General features: G+C 45.1%; 1 long non-coding RNA gene across 1 annotated transcript in view; it reads left to right on the top strand.

The window, feature by feature from the left end:
- LOC149974407 (uncharacterized) overlaps positions 1–18,759 on the top strand; it is a 43,301-nt gene extending 24,542 nt beyond the window's left edge. The window contains exon 3 of the long non-coding RNA XR_016489348.1: positions 16,906–18,759. This is a non-coding gene — a long non-coding RNA (uncharacterized LOC149974407). The remainder of the gene's footprint in view (positions 1–16,905) is intronic.
- The last annotated feature ends 656 nt before the right edge of the window (positions 18,760–19,415 follow it).

Genomic DNA, 19,415 nt, shown 5'->3' with positions numbered 1-19,415 from the left:
CTCTCCTCCTTTTGCATCACACCTGCTCGTACACTCACTCGTGCCACCTCTCCCCAGGACCTTTTAGAGCCGGCCATGACGTCACCTGGCTCCTAGTAGTCTTGGAAAGTCCCCACACAAGGAACTCGATAATGTCCATAATTGCAGACAAATACATGCGATTTCTTGCCAGCTGCCCATAGAAGTGTTGACAGTGACACCGACGTTCCTAATAGCACTTTAAACAAATGTTTCTTTCCACAGTACAGTGCATTTCAAATGTTCTTTACTTGATGCGTGCCTTGCAAATCGTTTTGTACCATCAGTAGCATTCTTCCAATTAGAATACCTAGCTTGGGTGAAGGCCTTGTCTGCGTTAGCATTGGACCCAACACAGTACTTTTGACATGGAAAACAAAACAGTAGCTATATGCAGTAACCGATTACTCCAGCCACTCTCTTCCCATGAACCATTTGCTATTAAATTAACATTTTTTGTACAGAAAACCTGTGCCTAGGGAAGGATTCTAGCTTAACCTGGGCCGGCTCCTTAGTTCGAAGATCATCAGGAACATTGCTCTCTTTCTCCTTCATTTGGGAACTTTGACGAAGCCAATTTCTGATATCCATCATGGCAGATTAGCTGGTTTGAGCTAGCTAAATGGGCTAAAGCTAATAACACTGACGCTTTTTGCAGCTATAGCTGAGAGTATACTTGACCCTACCCTTTTAAATAAAAATTCATTATTACAGGCAGAGACATATCCACATATCACAGCCTACCACAGAGATGAGATGAGAAGTGTTTTTTCCCACGTTTTGTGGAAACCAGAGACTCATTTCAGCCTCAGACTCATTGTCCTTGGCTCATTTTCTGTGAAGAACATGTAAAATAACACATTTTCATTGAGTGCACACTGTTCAGCCCCCTAGACATTTATATTACATATGTGGTGTTCGGGTCAACTTCGATACATTGGAAAAAATTCACTATTTTCCAACACTCTACCCCAGCCAGGTGCAAATTAGGGGAGAGACACAACAAATACATAGCTTTGCATGTATGACTCTTAACCACAATCAATCAGTATGGCAAAAATCATATCTGCTAAGAGTGCCTTAAAAATAATTTTTGCAAAGAGAGAAGCTAGTTTGGAAGGAGCGTCTTTCACTTTGGAAGATTAGGAGTCTGACTGTGAGTTGGAAGAAGAGGATGAGATTGACCCTCAGCCAGCCCCAGGACCAGCCCGTCAGCAACCAGCCCCAGTACCAGCCCGTCAGTAACCAGCTTATCAGCAGCCTGCAGGAGGAGAAATATGGATGTAAAAGAAATCGTGAAATTGAATGGTCTTCTTGCCCAAGGAATGAGCCATCCCGCATGGGTGCCAATGTGATAACAGCACTTTGAGATATCAGCTGATGTAAGAAGGGCTATATAAATACATTTGATTTGATTTGATTTAAGGATGCAACCAGGGCTGACGTGGATGGCGGTTACTCATGTACAGGACATAAAGTCTTCTTTTGAAATGTACATCCCAGACATCATCCAAATCATTCTGTACTGCACAAATTTGGAGGGAAGGCGTGTTTTTGGAGAGAGATGGAAGGAGATGGACCAAACTCATTTACATGCATACTTTGGGGTTCCTATCCTCGCTGGTGTTTTCAGATCCAATGTTGAGTCGACAGAATCCATATGGGATACAGAAACTGGTAGCTAACTTTTCCGTGCAACAATGTCTCTGAAAAACTTCCACATTATTTCCAGGATTATCTCCTTGGATAACCGAGACACCAGACCAGCTCGTTGGCAGAGAGACAAGCTAGCTGCAATCATTACCAATCCTGGGCCCAACCTTAATGTTGATGAGCAGCTTGTGAAATGTGGTGCCGCTGCCCCTTCAGGCAGTACATACGGTCTAAACCCGCAAAATATGGAATCAAGATCTGGGCTGCCTGTGAAGCTTTTTCATCATATACGTGGAACTTGAAAGTGTATACAGGGAAGCCAGATGGAGGAGCCCCTGAGAAGAACCAATGGATCCGGGTTGTCCTGGATGTGACACAGGGACTCCGTGGCCACAACATCACATGCGATACATGTTTTACTTCGCACAAGCTAGGACAGGAGCTCCTCAAGAGGAAGTTGATGATGGTAACATCCTATCATAACTCTGAATTTTTAAGGTTAGGATTAAGTTCAGGCATTAACTCCAAATTCTTAAGATTAGGTGTAACAGTACAACTTTAGACCGTCCCCTTATTTTTTATTTATTTTATTTAACCTTTATTTAACTAGGCAAGTCAGTTAAGAACAAATTCTTATTTACAATGACAGCCTACCAAAAGGCAAAAGGCCTCTTGCGGGAACCTGGACTGGGATTTAAAATAAAACTAACTCTGAATGGTTAAGGTAAGGTTTAATGTTGAGATAGGCTTAAAACAAAAATAACTTTCTATCATTGGATTCAAATTTGCAACCTATGGAATCAGAGGTAAATTCTTACACCCATCTGCTATCCCTGTCCACAACACCCTAGTAAAACCAAAACCTATCTGAAGGTAACAGCGCTCATTGTTGCCCCTAGTGGCCAGTTTCCATGTCATCTCCCGACGTCCTCAGATATGGATGGATGTCGAGTAATGACTTGTTTCACAGATGACCTGACTGCTCACCTAGCTACAGTATCTTAAGATGAATGCACCAATTGTAAGTCGTTCTGGATAATAGCATCTGCTAAATGACACATTTTTTAAATGTAAATGTAATTAAAAGGATTATCACAACACAGATTTACAGTGTCGTTTTGCTAGCTACAGATTGAGTGTGTGTGGGTGTGTGTGTGTGTCTTGTGTGTATGTGTTTGAGTGCACTGAGTGCATTTTACGTGTCACTCACCTCTTTGTGCTTGACTCGAGTGAGTCGGCTGCAGCTACTCCAAAAAGTTTGACATCACCACATATGACTAAAGATTCAGGGATGGAATTTCAATTAATTAAAACCTACAATGAATTGAATGCCAAATTAATTATTTGTTAGTATTCACGCATGGCTTGGTCAATTTCAAATGTGGCGAGTCATGACAATTATATTTTTGCTTTTCAACAAATGTTTCCACTTCACATAAAACCTTTAACATTCTCACGGTGAGTTTGCCCCTGAACTCGGTGTGCTTTATCCTGTTGCCTAGGCGACATGCAAACACACACGCACACACACATACGCACACACTTTCCCTCAATGTTGTTACCTTCTTACCGCGACATCATCATGTTTGATAACCTCCTAGACAACAGGAAATAAAATATACTTGACAGGAAGTTACATGCAATGACTGAATTCACAAGGACTATATACACCATCAGCCAATGAAACGGCAGACTGTGGTGTCTATGTTATGCTGGCAGCACCTTGACAAACTCAGATAGATCAATAGCCATCCCAAGCTCAAGGCCCAATCCACAGATGACAGGAGTGATAACTATCACCATTAAAGCTGCAGCAGCGTCTTCACAGAAACAGACTTCATGATACATTGATAAGGCCTCCAGGCCATTCTGAGTGGATGAAACCCCCAGTTAATAAATTAGGCTGTCTGGTATGGTCTGAAAATATTTGCGTCACAGGTAGATTCCAGCCACGATTTGAGCCCTGGCAATGAGATTGGAGCTAGCATTTTGTGTTGTTTTCTCTCTCTGGTTCTGAGAAATCACACACAAAAAAAAAAAAGTAATTCATTTCCTGTGGCTGTCTGATGACGTCCCTGTGGTGTTACTTGTCCATGTCCCTGACTATGAAATGATTAGCCCACATCAGGGGAGCTTATTTTGGGGAGTGTGTGTGTGATTGTGTGTGTGTGTGTGTTTTCCCAAGCAAACTCTGCAATGACAGACACTGAATACAACAAACAAAAAAATGTAAAAGCTCCATGCATCCACCCAGTCAGCGCTCAAACTCAGCTTGCAGGTTATTTGGAGGTCTTTTTGTTATACCGTGCAGTGCATTAGGGAGTGATTTTGTCAAAGGGCTATTTTTGGAGTTACTTTCTGAGAGATTTCCTTGTATATTTTGGTTTCTTTGATATGTGAGTCAAGGATAGAGTACTTGCCATTTTCAATTAGAAATGAATTATATTCGGTGACCCCAAAGAGACGGTCTCATTAGAATTCGGACATTGGGTTAAACGCTTTCAAATGATAATTTGTAAGTTTATGTGAAATTGCAGTGAAGACCACGGGTCAAATACATGAGTTCGTTCATTTTAAATACTTGTGGTGTACTTGGTGCAGATTGTCTGGTACGGTAGGTAGCCCAGCGGCTAAGGAGTTGGACCTGTAACCGAAAGGTTGCCTGTCTGAATACTGGACTGGGCACTGGAAAAAAAGGGGTGGTGGGGGAATTGATCTGGCAATTGGAGGGCTGCTGGACTCATAACCTAACAACAGTCTCATACTGTTGGGTCACTGAGCAAAGCCCTTAACCCTACAACATGCTCTCCATTCAGGGGTGCTGCACTGCAGTTTGACCCTGTGCTCCTCTCAACTGTGTGTCTATGGGGGGTTGAGAAATGAAGATGGGAGAAGACATATTTCTGTTGTTCGCTGTGGCTGTGGGCAATGAAGTTGTATTGTATTTGAGAGGTCTAAAAAGGACTAACTCCTGCTCAGCTTCATGCCAACAAACATAGAGTGCATTCGGAAAGTATTTCCGATCCCTTGACTTTTTCCACATATTGTTACGTCACAGCCTTATTCTAAAATGGATTAAATATTTTTTTCCCTCATCAATTTACGCACAATACCCCCGAATGACATAGAAAAAAAACACATTTTTCGAAATAAAAAACTGAAATATGACATTTACATACAGTGAGGGAAAAAAGTATTTGATCCCCTGCTGATTTTGTACGTTTTCCCACTGACGAAGAAATTATCCGTCTATAATTTTAATGGTAGATTTATTTGAACAGTGAGAGACAGAATAACAACAACAAAAAATCCAGAAAAATCCATGTCAAAAATGTTATAAATTGATTTGCATATTAATGAGGGAAATAAGTATTTGACCCCTCTGCAAAACATGACTTAGTACTTGGTGGCAAAACCCTTGTTGGCATTCATAGAGGTCAGACGTTTCTTGTAGTTGGCCACCAGGTTTGCACACATCTCAGGAGGGATTTTGTCCAACTCCTCTTTGCAGATCTTCTCCATGTCATTAAGGTTTCGAGGCTGACGTTTGGCAACTTGAACCTTCAGCTCCCTCCACAGGCCATGTACCGATTCACTTGAGCTCAATTTCGAGTCTCATAGCAAAGGGTCTGAATACTAAGAAGCTCCTCTGTCCTCCACCTATATTAATGGCACCTGTTTGAACTTGTTATCAGTAAAAGCAAAAGACACCTGTCCACAACCTCAAATAGTCACACTCCAAACTCCACTATGGCCAAGACCAAAGAGCTGTCAAAGGACACCAGAAACAAAATTGTAGACCTGCACCAGGCTGGGAAGACTGAATCTGCAATAGGTAAACAGCTTGGTTTGAAGAAATCAACTGTGGGAGCAATTATTAGGAAATGGAAGACATATAAGACCACTGATAATCTCCCTCAATCTGGGGCTCCACGCAAGATCTCACCCCGTGGGATCAAAATGATCACAAGAACGGTGAGCAAAAATCCTAGAACCACACGGGGGGACCTAGTGAATGACCTGCAGAGAGCTGGGACCAAAGTAACAAAGCCTACCATCAGCAAGGGCATTGAAGATGAAACGTGGCTGGGTCTTTCAGCATGACTATGATCCCAAACATACCACCCGGGCAACAAAGGAGTGGCTTCGTAAGAAGCATTTCAAGGTCCTGGAGTGGCCTAGCCAGTCTCCAGATCTCAACCCCATAGAAAATCTTTGGAGGGAGTTGAAAGTCCGTGTTGCCCAGCAATAGCCCCAAAACATCACTGCTCTAGAGGAGATCTGCATGGAGGAATGGGCCAAAATACCAGCAACAGTGTATAAAAACCTTGTGAAGACTTACAGTAAACGTTTGACCTCTGTCATTGCCAACAAAGGGTATATAACAAAGTATTGAGATCAACTTTTGTTTTTGACCAAATACTTATTCTCCACCATAATTTGCAAATAAATTCATTAAAAATCCTACAATGTGATTTTCTGGATTTTTTTTTCTAATTTTGTCTTCCATAGTTGAAGTGCACCTATGATGAAAATTACAGGCCTCTCTCATCTTTTTAAGTGGGAGAACATGCACAATTGGTGGCTGACTAAATACTTTTTTGCCCCACTGTAAATACAGTGGAGACATTGTTAATGTTGTACATTACTATTGTAGCTGGAAACATTGTAGCTGGACTCTTTACGGAATATCTACATAGGCGTACAGAGTCCCATTATCAGCAACCATCACTCCTGTGTTCCAATGGCACGTTGTGTTAGCTAATCCAAGTTTATAATTTTAAAAGGCTAATTGATAATTAGAAAACTATTTTGCAATTATGTTAGCACAGCTGAAAACTGTTGAGCTGATTAAAGAAGCAATACAACTGGCCTTCTTTAGACTAGTTGAGTATCTGGAGCATCAGCATTTGTGGGTTCGATTACAGGCTCAAAATGGCCAGAAACAAAGACTTTTTTCTGAAACTCGTCCGTCTATTTTTGTTCTGAAAAATTGAGGCTATTCCCATGCGAGAAATTGCCAAGAAACTGAAGATCTCGTACAACGCTGTATACTACTCCCTTTACAGAACAGCGCAAACTGGCCCTAACCAGAATAGAAAGAGGAGTGGGTGCACAACTGAGCAAGAGGACAAGTACATTAGAGTGTCTAGTTTGAGAAACAGACACCTCACAAGTTCTCAACTGGCAGCTTCATTAAATAGTACCTGCAAAACAGGATGCTGGCCATCTAGGCAGAGTTCCTCTGTCCAGTGTCTGTGTTTTTTTGCCCATCTTAATCTTTTCTTTTTATTGGCCAGTCTGACATGGATTTTTCTTCACAACTCCATTATGCCTTGCTTTCAAATGAATTGTAGAGTTAATGCTAGCTTGCAAAGTGATGTGTAATTCCTATTGGAATCGTGCCAGAGTGGGGATAGCCAACATTTTGAGTTTTTATTCACCCGCACCCTGCATTCCATTAGACTACCTGAACAACAATTTCAGTAATGGGTGCAATAGGTCCAAGTAACATACTGTATTCGTTTAGAAAAATGTATGTTATTTATATTAGAGTAGCATTAGATTAATACATCTATCAATGTACATCCAAGAAACAAAGATGTTGAAACAAACAATTCTAAAAATCAACCTGTAATAGAGCATGTTGGGAAATCTGATAATGATGGGTGTGGTTTCGGTTTAACACTCGGTTCTTCTGATCCGATGAGTGTTAGCTTAACACGTAGAGTTAATTTAAAAACTGAATCAACACTAGAAATGTTGCACTGATAAATCAACACTAGGTAACACTGTCCAATTTGTTGTGTAGACAAATTCAGATGTTCTGTAGCGGTTCCCTGTCTGTCCTCAAGGGACCCACATATTTGTGCAAAGAGTGTGCAAGCTGTCATCGAGGCAAAGGCTGATTATTTGAAGAATCTCAAATAAAAAATATATTATGATTTGTTTAACACTTTTTTGGTTAATACATGATTCCATTTGTGTTATTTCATAGTGTTGATGTCTTCACTATTATTCTACAATGTAGAAAATAGTAAAACTAAAGAAAAACCCTTGAATGAGTAGGTGTTCTAAAACTTTTGACCGCGAGTGTATGTGAGCAGAAATCTGAGCAGAGGGAGCTGTGTGTCAGAGATGTGCTTCTCATACCAAGCAATCTGCCTGGAGCCACAGATAAAAGGCTGGGCCTGCACAAAAACCTGCTGGGTCTGCCTCTTCTCACTCTCTCTCTCTCTCTCTCTCTCTCTCCCTCTCTCCCCCTCTGCGCGCGCGCGTCCTATATTTAAAAATATTTACTTGATAAGATAACTTTGCTGCATGCAAAATAGTTAACAAACATTTTGGATAGTTTGGTCCCCTATTGATGTTCTGTATGTCAATGTCTTTCGGTCTTTTAAGTAAACAAGCCCCTTATAACAAGCCCCTATATAACAAGCCCCTATATCCCTCCCTCCAAATATCTATAGCCAGCATGTCAACACTGCACATTGTGATATCCTCACCTAGTTAGGATCCAACCAGCCCAGTTACAATTTAACCAGGTTCACCTGTAATCATACTGGAGGAAACTGTATGCTATGGGAATCCGACCATGACAGGTAGTCACACACACCCTAGGACTGCACCATGCGACAGCTGCATAATTAACAGCCGTAGGGGACAACCATTACTGTAACCCCCCCCCCCCCCCCCCCTCCCTCCCTCACACACACACATTATTATTGATTGCAAATGGTTTTAGGTCATATTATATGGTTATGAAGAATTCTGACCCCAGTTTCACTATCTCCTCCACGTATGGAGCCTACTTCCCGGTAAATCCATTAAGAGTCAGACCAAGGGGACAGGAACACTTCTGCTGACTGTGTGATACTACAGGGGAACTAAGGTGGTTGATGCACTAGAAGCCGTTGTGGCACCAAAGCCACAAACACCTTTAATTATTTAATCTTAGTGGATAAGAATGCCATTACATGTTGCTTGGGGTGAGCTGGCTCAGATGTCATGGGAGAAACAGTGGTTAAATTAAACTCCATTTGTGAGTTATTTATTCATTTACTGAACCTCCTATGTTACCAGGTACAACAACTGAGAACACATTCTTACTTCCAGCAATGACCTTGTGAGATCACAGAGATGACCAAATGGATTGTTAACAAACCATTTGAACCTTTGTCTCCTCTTCTCTGTACTCTTCAGTTCAAACCATGAGAAACTAGTGACAGATTGAATGGAATCGAATGGACTCGGGGAGAGTTAGCAAGTTTTTCTACATTCTGTACTATCAGTGGTATTTCTCTGCGCTGTAGCCATAACGACCTGGTTGATTGTATTTTGTCACTGGAACTCCAAAGGGAATAGTTCAACCCAGAACGACTGACTGCTGGGGGAGGCAAAAACAGAGGAGGAATGGAGAGAAAGAGGTCTTGGGTGTATCCACTAAGTGTGCATCGGAGAAAGAGAGTGAGTGAATGTGTGTTCTGTGCTATGAGGCAGGCAAGGAGGGACGGAGGGAGGGAGGAGAGAAGGGGGTGGGGATGACATTGAGACTGATCATCTGCCATTTATCAAGTAACGGGGGACTCAATATAAATGTTCCTCCTCGACTGAGTGGGAAGATAAATGGCGTGCAGCCGGCCTGGCTCAGAGGGATGGAATTATAAACACAGCCTCAGGTAACACACACATACTCGTAAATACTACATTAATGTCCGCAAAAACTCTACGGTCCACAAAAACACATTTTTTTAAAATCAATTTAGTATAAAACTACAGTTTTCGTTTACTGAAGTAATTACACTATAGTTAACACTAAATTCTACGGTATACTACACAGAACCCCCCCCAAAAGACTGCAAAAACACTATAGTGAATATTATACTATTTATACCATACTAGTTGGTTGGTTGGTTGGTTGTCGCTCACGGGCATTAGGGACTTTTTTTGCATTAAGGACTCAAAGTGGCCTGTGAGGCAGCGCTGCCTCCCAGGCTAATGCTTAAGCAACTCGGCCCATTTATAAGCAACTCTGCCCATTCTTCCCATCATCAAATTAAATTAGTAAACGTGCAAGCGTGCTCCATCAAGAATAACCTTTTTTCTACAGTGCCATTCACTGCTAGCACCTCTAAAAGGTAAGCATATGTGTAATGCTCCGGGTGTCGTGGGTGTGGAGTCAAATGCAGGAGACAGAGAGTTCAATGCTGCGCGTCTTTTAATCGCACCAATGCACCACAGGGTGCTCACAAAAACGTTACGTTCCCAAAACACAGGGAAATCAAAATGTACAATGGGAAACAATCCCGACCGGACACTAAACACGTGCCTATACCACAGAGCCGAAGGTTTACATAGAAATAATCCCGCACAACAACCAGGCGGGCCGGCTGTCTAATAAAGACAAACTAATTAAACATTCACAGGTGCTACCACTCAACATACAAGGAGGGGAAGGAAAAACAATCAGTGGCAGCTAATAGGCCGGTGACGACGACCGCCGAGCGCCACCTGCCCGGGAAAGGGAAACACCCTCGGTCGGACTCGTGACAGTACCCCCCCCCTGACGCGTGGCTCCCGCAGCGCGCCGACACCGGCCTCGAGGTCGCCCCGGAGGACGAGGCGCAGGGCGATCCGGATGGAGGCGATGGAAATCCCTCAACATGGAGGGATCCAAGATGTCCCCCACCGGTACCCAGCACCTCTCCTCCGGACCGTACCCCTCCCAGTCCACGAGGTACTGCAGGCCCCTCACCCGGCGTCTTGAGTCCAGAATGGCCCGGATCGTGTACGCCGGGGACCCCTCGATGTCCAGCGGGGGGGGAGGGACCTCCGGTACCTCACTGTCCTGCAGGGGACCAGCTACCACCGGCCTGAGGAGAGACACATGAAACGAGGGGTTAATACGATAATAGGAAGGGAGTTGTAATCGATAACACACCTCGTTTATCCTCCTCAGGACTTTAAAGGGCCCTACACACTGCGGACCCAGCTTCCGGCAGGGCAAGCGGAGAGGTAGGTTTCGGGTCGAGAGCCAGACCCTGTCCCCCGGTACAAACACGGGGGCCTCACTGCGGTGGCGGTCAGCACTCCTCTTCTGCCGTCCACTCGCTTGTCGTAGAGATTCCTGGACGGCCCTCCAGGTCTCCTTGGAGCGCTGTACCCATTCCTCCACCGCAGGAGCCTCGGTCTGGCTCGGATGCCATGGTGCCAGGACCGGCTGGTACCCCAACACACACTGAAAAGGGGACACGTTAGTAGAGGAGTGGCGTAGTGAGTTCTGAGCCATTTCAGCCCAGGGAATGTATCGTGCCCACTCCCCTGGCCGATCCTGGCAATACGACCGCAGAAACCTACCCACCTCCTGGTTCACTCTCTCCACCTGCCCATTACTCTCGGGGTGATAACCGGAGGTCAGGCTGACAGAGACCCCCAAACGTTCCATGAACGCTCTCCATACCCGGGACGTGAATTGGGGGCCCCGATCAGAAACGATGTCCTCCGGCACCCCGTAGTGCCGGAAGACATGGGTGAATAACGCCTCCGCAGTCTGTAGGGCTGTAGGGATACCGGGCAACGGGAGGAGACGGCAGGACTTAGAGAACCGATCCACAATTACCAGAACCGTGGTGTTCCCCTGAGACGGCGGGAGATCGGTTAGGAAATCTATGGACAGATGTGACCATGGCCGCTGTGGAACAGGGAGGGGTTGTAGCTTCCCTCTAGGAAGGTGCCTAGGAGCCTTACTCTGAGCGCACACTGAACAGGAGGAGACATAACCCTTAACGTCCTTAGCCAACGTAGGCCACCAATACCTCCCCTGAAGGCTCCCCACTGTCCTCGTCACCCCAGGGTGACCCGAGGAGGGTAGGACGTGAGCCCACCGAATCAGTTTGTCCCGAACACCAAGCGGCACGTACCTTCGCCCCGCTGGACACTGAGGAGGCGCGGGTTCAGCCCGTAACGCCCGCTCGATGTCCGAGTCCACCTCCCATACCACTGGGGCTACCAGCTTCGAGGCGGGAAGGATGGGAGTAGGTTCGGTGGACCCATCCTCCGTGTCATAAAGGCGGGACAGTGCGTCAGCCTTCACGTTCTGGGAGCCCGGTCTATAAGACAAAGTAAATCGGAACCGGGTGAAGAACATGGCCCACCTTGCCTGACGTGGGTTAAGTCTCCTAGCTGCCCGAATATACTCCAGATTCTGGTGGTCGGTCCAGATGAGAAAGGGGTGTTTAGCCCCCTCAAGCCAGTGTCTCCACACCTTCAGAGCTCTAACCACCGCTAGCAACTCCCGGTCCCCCACATCATAGTTACGCTCCGCTGGGCTGAGCTTCCTTGAGAAGAAAGCGCAGGGTCGGAGTTTTGGTGGCGTACCCGAGCGCTGTGATAGCACGGCACCCACCCCAGCCCCGGACGCGTCCACCTCCACTATGAATGCTAGAGAGGGGTCCGGATGCGCCAACACGGGCGCATCAGTAAACAGCGCCTTCAACTTGTTGAATGCTCCGTCCGCCTCTGCTGACCACTGCAAACGCACCGGGCCCCCCTTCAGCAGTGAGGTGATGGGAGCCGCTACCTGGCCAAAACCCCGGATAAACCTCCGGTAGTAGTTGGCAAAACCCAGAAAACGCTGCACCTCCTTTACCGTGGTCGGAGTCGGCCAATTACGCACGGCCCTAATGCGGTCACCCTCCATCACTACCCCCGAGGTGGAAATGCGATATCCCAGAAAAGAGACGGCTCGTTTAGAGAACACGCATTTCTCAGCCTTGACGTATAGGTCATGCTCCAGCAGTCTACCAAGCACCTTGCGCACCAGAGACACATGCGCGGTGTGAGTGGCCGAGTAGATCAGAATGTCATCGATATAAGCCACCACTCCCTGCCCGCACAGGTCCCTGAGAATCTCGTCTACAAAGGATTGGAAAACGGCTGGAGCATTCTTTAACCCATACGGCATGACGAGGTACTCATGTTGATGTAGCTGATGTAGTACTAAATGCGGTTTTCCACTCGTCTCCCTTCCGAATACGCACCAAACTATACGCGCTCCTGAGATCCAGTTTTGTGAAGAACTGCGCTCCGTGGAACGATTCCACCGCCGTAGCGATGAGAGGTAGAGGGTAACTATACCCCACTGTGATGGCGTTTAGACCTCTATAATCGATACACGGACGCAAGCCTCCCTCCTTTTTCCTCACAAAAAAGAAACTTGAGGAGACGGGTGAAATGGAGGACCGAATGTACCCCTGTCCCAGCGCCTCCGTGACATATGTCTCCATTGCCAACGTCTCCTCCTGGGACAGCGGGTACACGTGACTCTTGGGAAGCGCAGCATCTACCTGGAGATCTATCGTACAATCCCTTCCCGGTCGATAAGGTGGTAATTTAGTCGCTTTCACTTTACTGAAAGCGATTGCCAAATCGGCATACTCGGGGGGAATGCACACCGTGGAACCCTGGTCTGGACTCTCCACCGACGTGGCACCGATGGAAACTCCCAAACACCTTCCAGAACACTCCTCTGACCACCCCTGGAGAACCCCCTGTTTCCACGAAATTTTAGGATTGTGCCGGGCCAGCCAGGGAGTCCCCAGCACCACTGGAAACGCAGGCGAGTCAATAATAAAGAAACTGATACGCTCCCTATGATTCCCCTGCGTCACCATGTCCAGTGGGACCGTGGTCTCCCTGACCATCCCTGACCCTAATGGCCGGCTATCTAGGGAGTGCACGGGGAAAGGAGAATCTATCGGCACCAGCGGAACCCCTAATTTAAGGGCGAGTCCGCGATCCATAAAGTTCCCAGCTGCGCCTGAATCGACGAGCGCCCTATGCTGGGAAGAGGGAAAAAAGCGAAGGAAAAAAGTTAAGACAAACATGTGGCCAACAGGGGGTTCTGGGTGAGTTTGATGCTGACTCACCTGGGGTGACCGAGAAGCGTTCCGCCTGCCATCTCTACTCCCAGACGGACCCCCCCAGCACCGATCAGACGTGTGTCCTCTCCGACCACAGTTGGTGCAGGGAAGGCCTCCTCCTCCGGTACCCCTCGGCGCAGCCCCTCCCAACTCCATCGGAATGGGAGCGGAGGGGCTGGGTGGTGGAACGCACAGGACCCTCTCTGAACGCCCGCGGGCAGCCAGCAGATTATCCAGTCGAATGGACATGTCAATCAGCTGATCCAGTGACAGAGTGGTGTCCCGACACGCTAACTCCCGGCGGACATCCTCTCGGAGACTACACCTGTAGTGGTCCATAAGGGCCCTGTCGTTCCACCCAGATCCGGCTGCCAAGGTCCGGAACTCCAGCGCGTAATCCTGGGCGCTCCTCCTCTCCTGCCTGAGGTGAAATAGTCGTTCTCCCGCCGCTCGGCCGTCTAGAGGGTGATCAAACACGGCGCGGAAGCGACGGGAAAACTCTGGGTAGTGCTCCCGCGCTGAGTCTGGACCATTCCAGACCGCGTTCGCCCATTCCAGGGCACGACCCGTGAGGCAGGAGATGAGGACACTCACCCTCTCTTCTCCTGAGGGAGTGGGTCTGATGGTGGCCAGGTATAGCTCCAGCTGGAGCAGAAACCCCTGGCAACCCGCCGCCGCTCCATCATAAGCCCTCGGTAGCGTCAGACGGAGGGTGCTGGAGTCGGGAGATGGGGAGTCCGGAACCGTGGGTGCCGAAGGTGGAGAGAGGAGCCCACTCCTCTCCCATCTGTCCATTCTCTCCATCACTTGATCCATCGCGGATCCGATGAAGGACGGTGGTGTGGTGGAGAACCCGTTCCTCCATCGATGGGAGAGGGTTGGCTGCTGCTCCTGCTGACTCCATCAATTTGATAGGTGCGGGATTCTGTAATGCTCCGGGTGTCGTGGGTGTGGAGTCAAATGCAGGAGACAGAGAGTTCAATGCTGCGCGTCTTTTAATCGCACCAATGCACCACAGAATGCTCACAAAAACGTTACGTTCCCAAAACACAGGGAAATCAAAATGTACAATGGGAAACAATCCCGACCGGACACTAAACACGTGCCTATACCACAGAGCCGAAGGTTTACATAGAAATAATCCTGCACAACAACCAGGCGGGCCGGCTGTCTAATAAAGACAAACTAATTAAACATTCACAGGTGCTACCACTCAACATACAAGGAGGGGAAGGAAAAACAATCAGTGGCAGCTAATAGGCCGGTGACGACGACCGCCGAGCGCCACCTGCCCGGGAAAGGGAAACACCCTCGGTCGGACTCGTGACAATATGACATCCAAAAACACACAAAAAGCCATATTATACTGGCTAACATATAAAACACTGAAATGGCAAGACTATTTCCAAATTATACAGGCTAAAAAATATTGTAGATTTTCAAAGGTGCTAACTTAGCTTTTTGAGAATAACAACTATCAGATTTATGACAATAATGTGATAGTTAATCATAATGGATTTCTGTAGGTTGTCCATTTAAAGAATAAGCAATGCAGTTGGTGAGGTAACAGCCTTGGTGAGGTATGTGTTGGCCTCACACTTCCCAACATAATTGAATGGCAAAAGTCAAGTCCTGATAATGACAACATTGAATGTGCATCCATTTGCAACCCCAACATGAATTTACAAGACCTCAGTGTGAGGGAAATTAAAGGAATAGAGTGATAACAGTGACTACAGAGACTGTCCACAATTGATTGCTGAAACATGTCTTTGGGAAATTCATTTTCACAAACAAGAGGAGGAAACATCCACAGAATACATATAGGAAGAGCATTGAAAATGCTGAATAGTGACAAACCTAAACAAGACAGCTTTGCAGACATGTAGACCTGACTCTACATTCAAAGTTCACCCCCAAAAAAGAGAGAATCTGCCTTTTACTAAAAGCCACAATAATGGCAAAACAACAACCAGCAGTGGAAATATCTTGAACCAACAGTGTTAAAGGGGCAATTTGTAATTCAAGCTATAACAAAAAGTTTAGGGACTCAGCTCGAGCAATGTAACCACTTTCAAGAAAGGGCGATGGATGCAAGGATTCACCATCCATTAGATAAAAATGAAGGTTTTAACCATGTTTTGAAACTTAGTACTTTGGTTGTGCAAAACCACCGTTTTATCAGCTGTCCGGGTGGCTGGTCTCTTCACCTGCGGGATCATTTGAGACCAGACACCCAGACAGCTGATGAATTTGTGGGTGTGCACAACCAAAGCATTTCTGCATAAACGGTCAGAAAACATCTCAGGGAAGCTCATCTGCGTGCTCGTCGTCCTCACTACCGGCCCAATGATCTGCCACTGGCATAAAACAAAGCCTGTGTGCCCATGCTAATGACTCAACCATATACTGCACGTGTCAACAACCACAGCTAATGAAGTCCCCGAAACCCTTGAGAAGGAATTGCCGTCAGCTTTGGAATGGGTGGCCAGTAATACATTGTTCCTGAACACCTCTAAAACTAACAGCATTGTATTTGGTACAAATCATTCCCTAAACTCTAGACCTCAGCTAAATCTGATAATGAATGGTGTGGCCTTTGAACAAGTTGAGGAGACTGTCATGGTCAAAACATATAGATTCAATGGTTGTAAAGATGGGGAAAGGTCTGTCCATAATAAAGAGATGTTCTGCGGAGTCCTACAGAGTTTTGTCATCTTGATTATTGTCCAGTCAAGTGGTCAAGTGCTGCAAAGAAAGACCTAGTTAAGCTGCAGCTGGCATAGAACAGAGTGAGAAGTCTTGCTCTTCACTGTAATCAGAGTTCTAATATAAGTACTATGCATGCCCTTCTCTCTTGGTTATTAGGAGTTGAGTAGAGATTGGCTGAGATCACTTCTTCCTTTTATAAGAAACATTCATGTGTTAAATTCCAAATCGTTTGCGTAGTCAACATACAAACAGCTCTGACACACACTTACCCCAACAGACATGCCACCAGGGGTCTTTTCACTGTCCACAAATTAAAGAATGCATACAGTATTGCATACTGTAGAGCCATGATTGCATGGAACTCCCTTCCATCTCATATTGCTCAAAAAAACAGCAAACCTGATTTAAAAAAAAACAAATAAAGCAACACTTAACGAACGGCCCAGCGCTTCTCCCCTATTTGACCTAGATATTTTGTGTGGATGTATTGATATGTAGGCTATGTGTGGCATCTTTTTATTCATGTAATTCTGTCCTTGAGCTGTTCTTGTCTATTAATGTTCTGTATTATGTCATGTTTCATGTTTTGTGTGGACTTCAGCAAGAATAGCTGCTCCTTTTGCAACAGCTAATGGGGATCATAATAAAATACCAAAAATATCCAGCAACTTCGCACAGCCATTGAAGAGGAGTGGGACTACATTGTACAGGCCACAATCAACAGCCGGATCAACTATATGCAAAGGAGATGTGTCGAACAGCATGAGGCAAATGGTGGCCACACCAGTTACTGACTGGTTTTCTGATGCACGCCCCTACCTTTTTTTTAAAGGTATCTGTGACCAATAGATGCATATCTGTATTCCCAGTCATATGAAATCCATAGATTAGGGCCAAATTTATTGATTTCAATTACCTAGCTAGCTTCTTAGTTTGGATTCCGCGAAGCAGTTGGCATCAGTTGTTGGGACTGCTGGTCTCTTTCCAGTGATCCTGCCAACGAAGGACGGTTCTGAGGAGCTATTTGGCGTCGCAGCTAGCCTAGATGGGTCCTATGGGTTCGTAGCTTCAACCATGCAGCAGATACACTCACCAATTGATTAATGGACCGCTGAATATACGTGTATGTTTTTTCTCTTGCTTTGTTTGCTCTTTTCAGCCTTATGTCTATCTCTGATAAGCTACCCAGAAAAGGGCTGAAAATAGCCCTTATTCAAGTGCAGTCTTAGAAATAAGGTTTGTGAAATCAATAACTTGCTAACATCAGATAACATTCATATGTTAGCCAGTTCTGAGACTCACTTAGATAATTATTTTGATGATATATTAATAGCAAAGCAAGGATATAATATCTATAGAAGAGACATAAATGCTTCTGGGGAAGGTGTTGCCATATTTCGAGAATATCTTATGTCAAGTCTTATTGGTGTTGTGGTTGCAGTTTCACTCGGCTCATCTAAAGCCTTTTCTATTGGGGTGTTGCTGTAGGCCACCAAGTGCTAACAGTCAGTATTTAAATAATATGTTTGATGTGCTTGATAGTGTATGTGATGCAAACAGAGAGGTCTACTTTCTTGGGGACCTGAATATTGACTGGTTCTCTTCAAGCTGTCCACTCAAGAGGAAGCTTCTTACAGTACCCAGTGCCTGTAATCTGGTTCGAGGCTATTAATCAACCTATCAGGGTGTTTACAAACACTAAAGGAACAAGATCATCCACATGTATCAATCACATTTTTACTAATACTGTAGAACTTTGATCTAAAGCTATATCCTTACCCATTGGATGCAGTGATCACAAAATATTTTGCTGTGACTCTTATGTGGATGATGTGAAAAATATTTGTTGGTCTGATGTGATTAATGAGGAGCATCCAGACACTGCATTTGATGAATTTATGAAATTGCTTCTTCCAATTATTGATAGACATGCACCTGTTAAGAAACTGACTGTTAGAACTGTTGATGAGGATTGATGAGGAATTGAAAAACTGTACAGTTGAAAGAGATGGGACAAAAGGAGTGGCTAATAAGTCTGGCTGCACATCTAACGGGCTTACTTACTGCAAATTGAGAAATGATGTGACTAAACTCAACAAAAAAAGAAAAATAACCTGTATTATGAAGCCAAGATCAATGATATAAAGAATGATGGAAAAAAAACTTTAACTGAAATTATGGGCAGAAAGACAAATTCAACTTCATATTTCATTGAATCAGATAGCTTATTCATTGCAAAACCATTTGATGTGGCCAATTATTTGTATTTGTTTATTGATGTTCTGTATTATGTCATTCTGTATTATGTTTCATGTTTTATGTTTTGTGTGGACCCCAGGAAGAGTAACTGCTGCTTTTGCAACAGCTAATGGGGATCCTTATAAAATACCAAATCCCAAATTGACTGATTTCCTTATATGAACTGTAACTCAGTAAAATCTATGCAATTGTTTCATTTTGCGTTTATATATTTGTTCAGTATATAGAGTGCATTCGGAAAGTATTCAGACCCCTTGACTTTTTACAAATTTTGTTACGTTACAGCCTTTTTCAAATGTAATAGGCATTCAATTGGTTTTTCCTCTCATCACATCTACAGACACTATTCCATAATGACAGAGCAAAATGACAGAGCAAAAACATATCCTCCATTCATTTTAGCAAATGTATAAAAAAAGTAAATATGACATTTACATAAGTATTCAGACACTTTACTCAGTACTTTGTTGAAGTACCTTTGGTAGCAATTACAGCCTTGAGTCTTCTTGGGTATCATGCTACAAGCTTGGCACACCTGTATTTGGGGAGTTTCTTCCATTCTTCTCTGCAGATCTTCTCATGCTCTGTCAGGTTGGATTGGGAGTGTCGCTGCACTGCTATTTCCAGAGATGTTCGATTGAGTTCAAGTCCTGGCTCTGGCTGGGCCACTGAAGGACATTCAGAGACTTATCCCAATTCACTCAACCCACATACAGCAAATGTAACCCAACACGGATTTGCTTTGACTGCTATACAAACTCTGTGTATTGCTGTACAATGTGGGCGATGCTGAAATCTTTGGCAAGCTAACTGTGTGTAGAGCCCTAAGAAGTGTTTGCCTCGCATTGAAGG

Source organism: Oncorhynchus mykiss, chromosome 20 (assembly GCF_057628025.1).
Source record: "Oncorhynchus mykiss isolate SJ-2025 chromosome 20, ASM5762802v1, whole genome shotgun sequence".
Lineage (NCBI taxonomy): Eukaryota > Metazoa > Chordata > Actinopteri > Salmoniformes > Salmonidae > Oncorhynchus > Oncorhynchus mykiss.
This window is presented reverse-complemented; position numbering and strand designations above follow the sequence as displayed.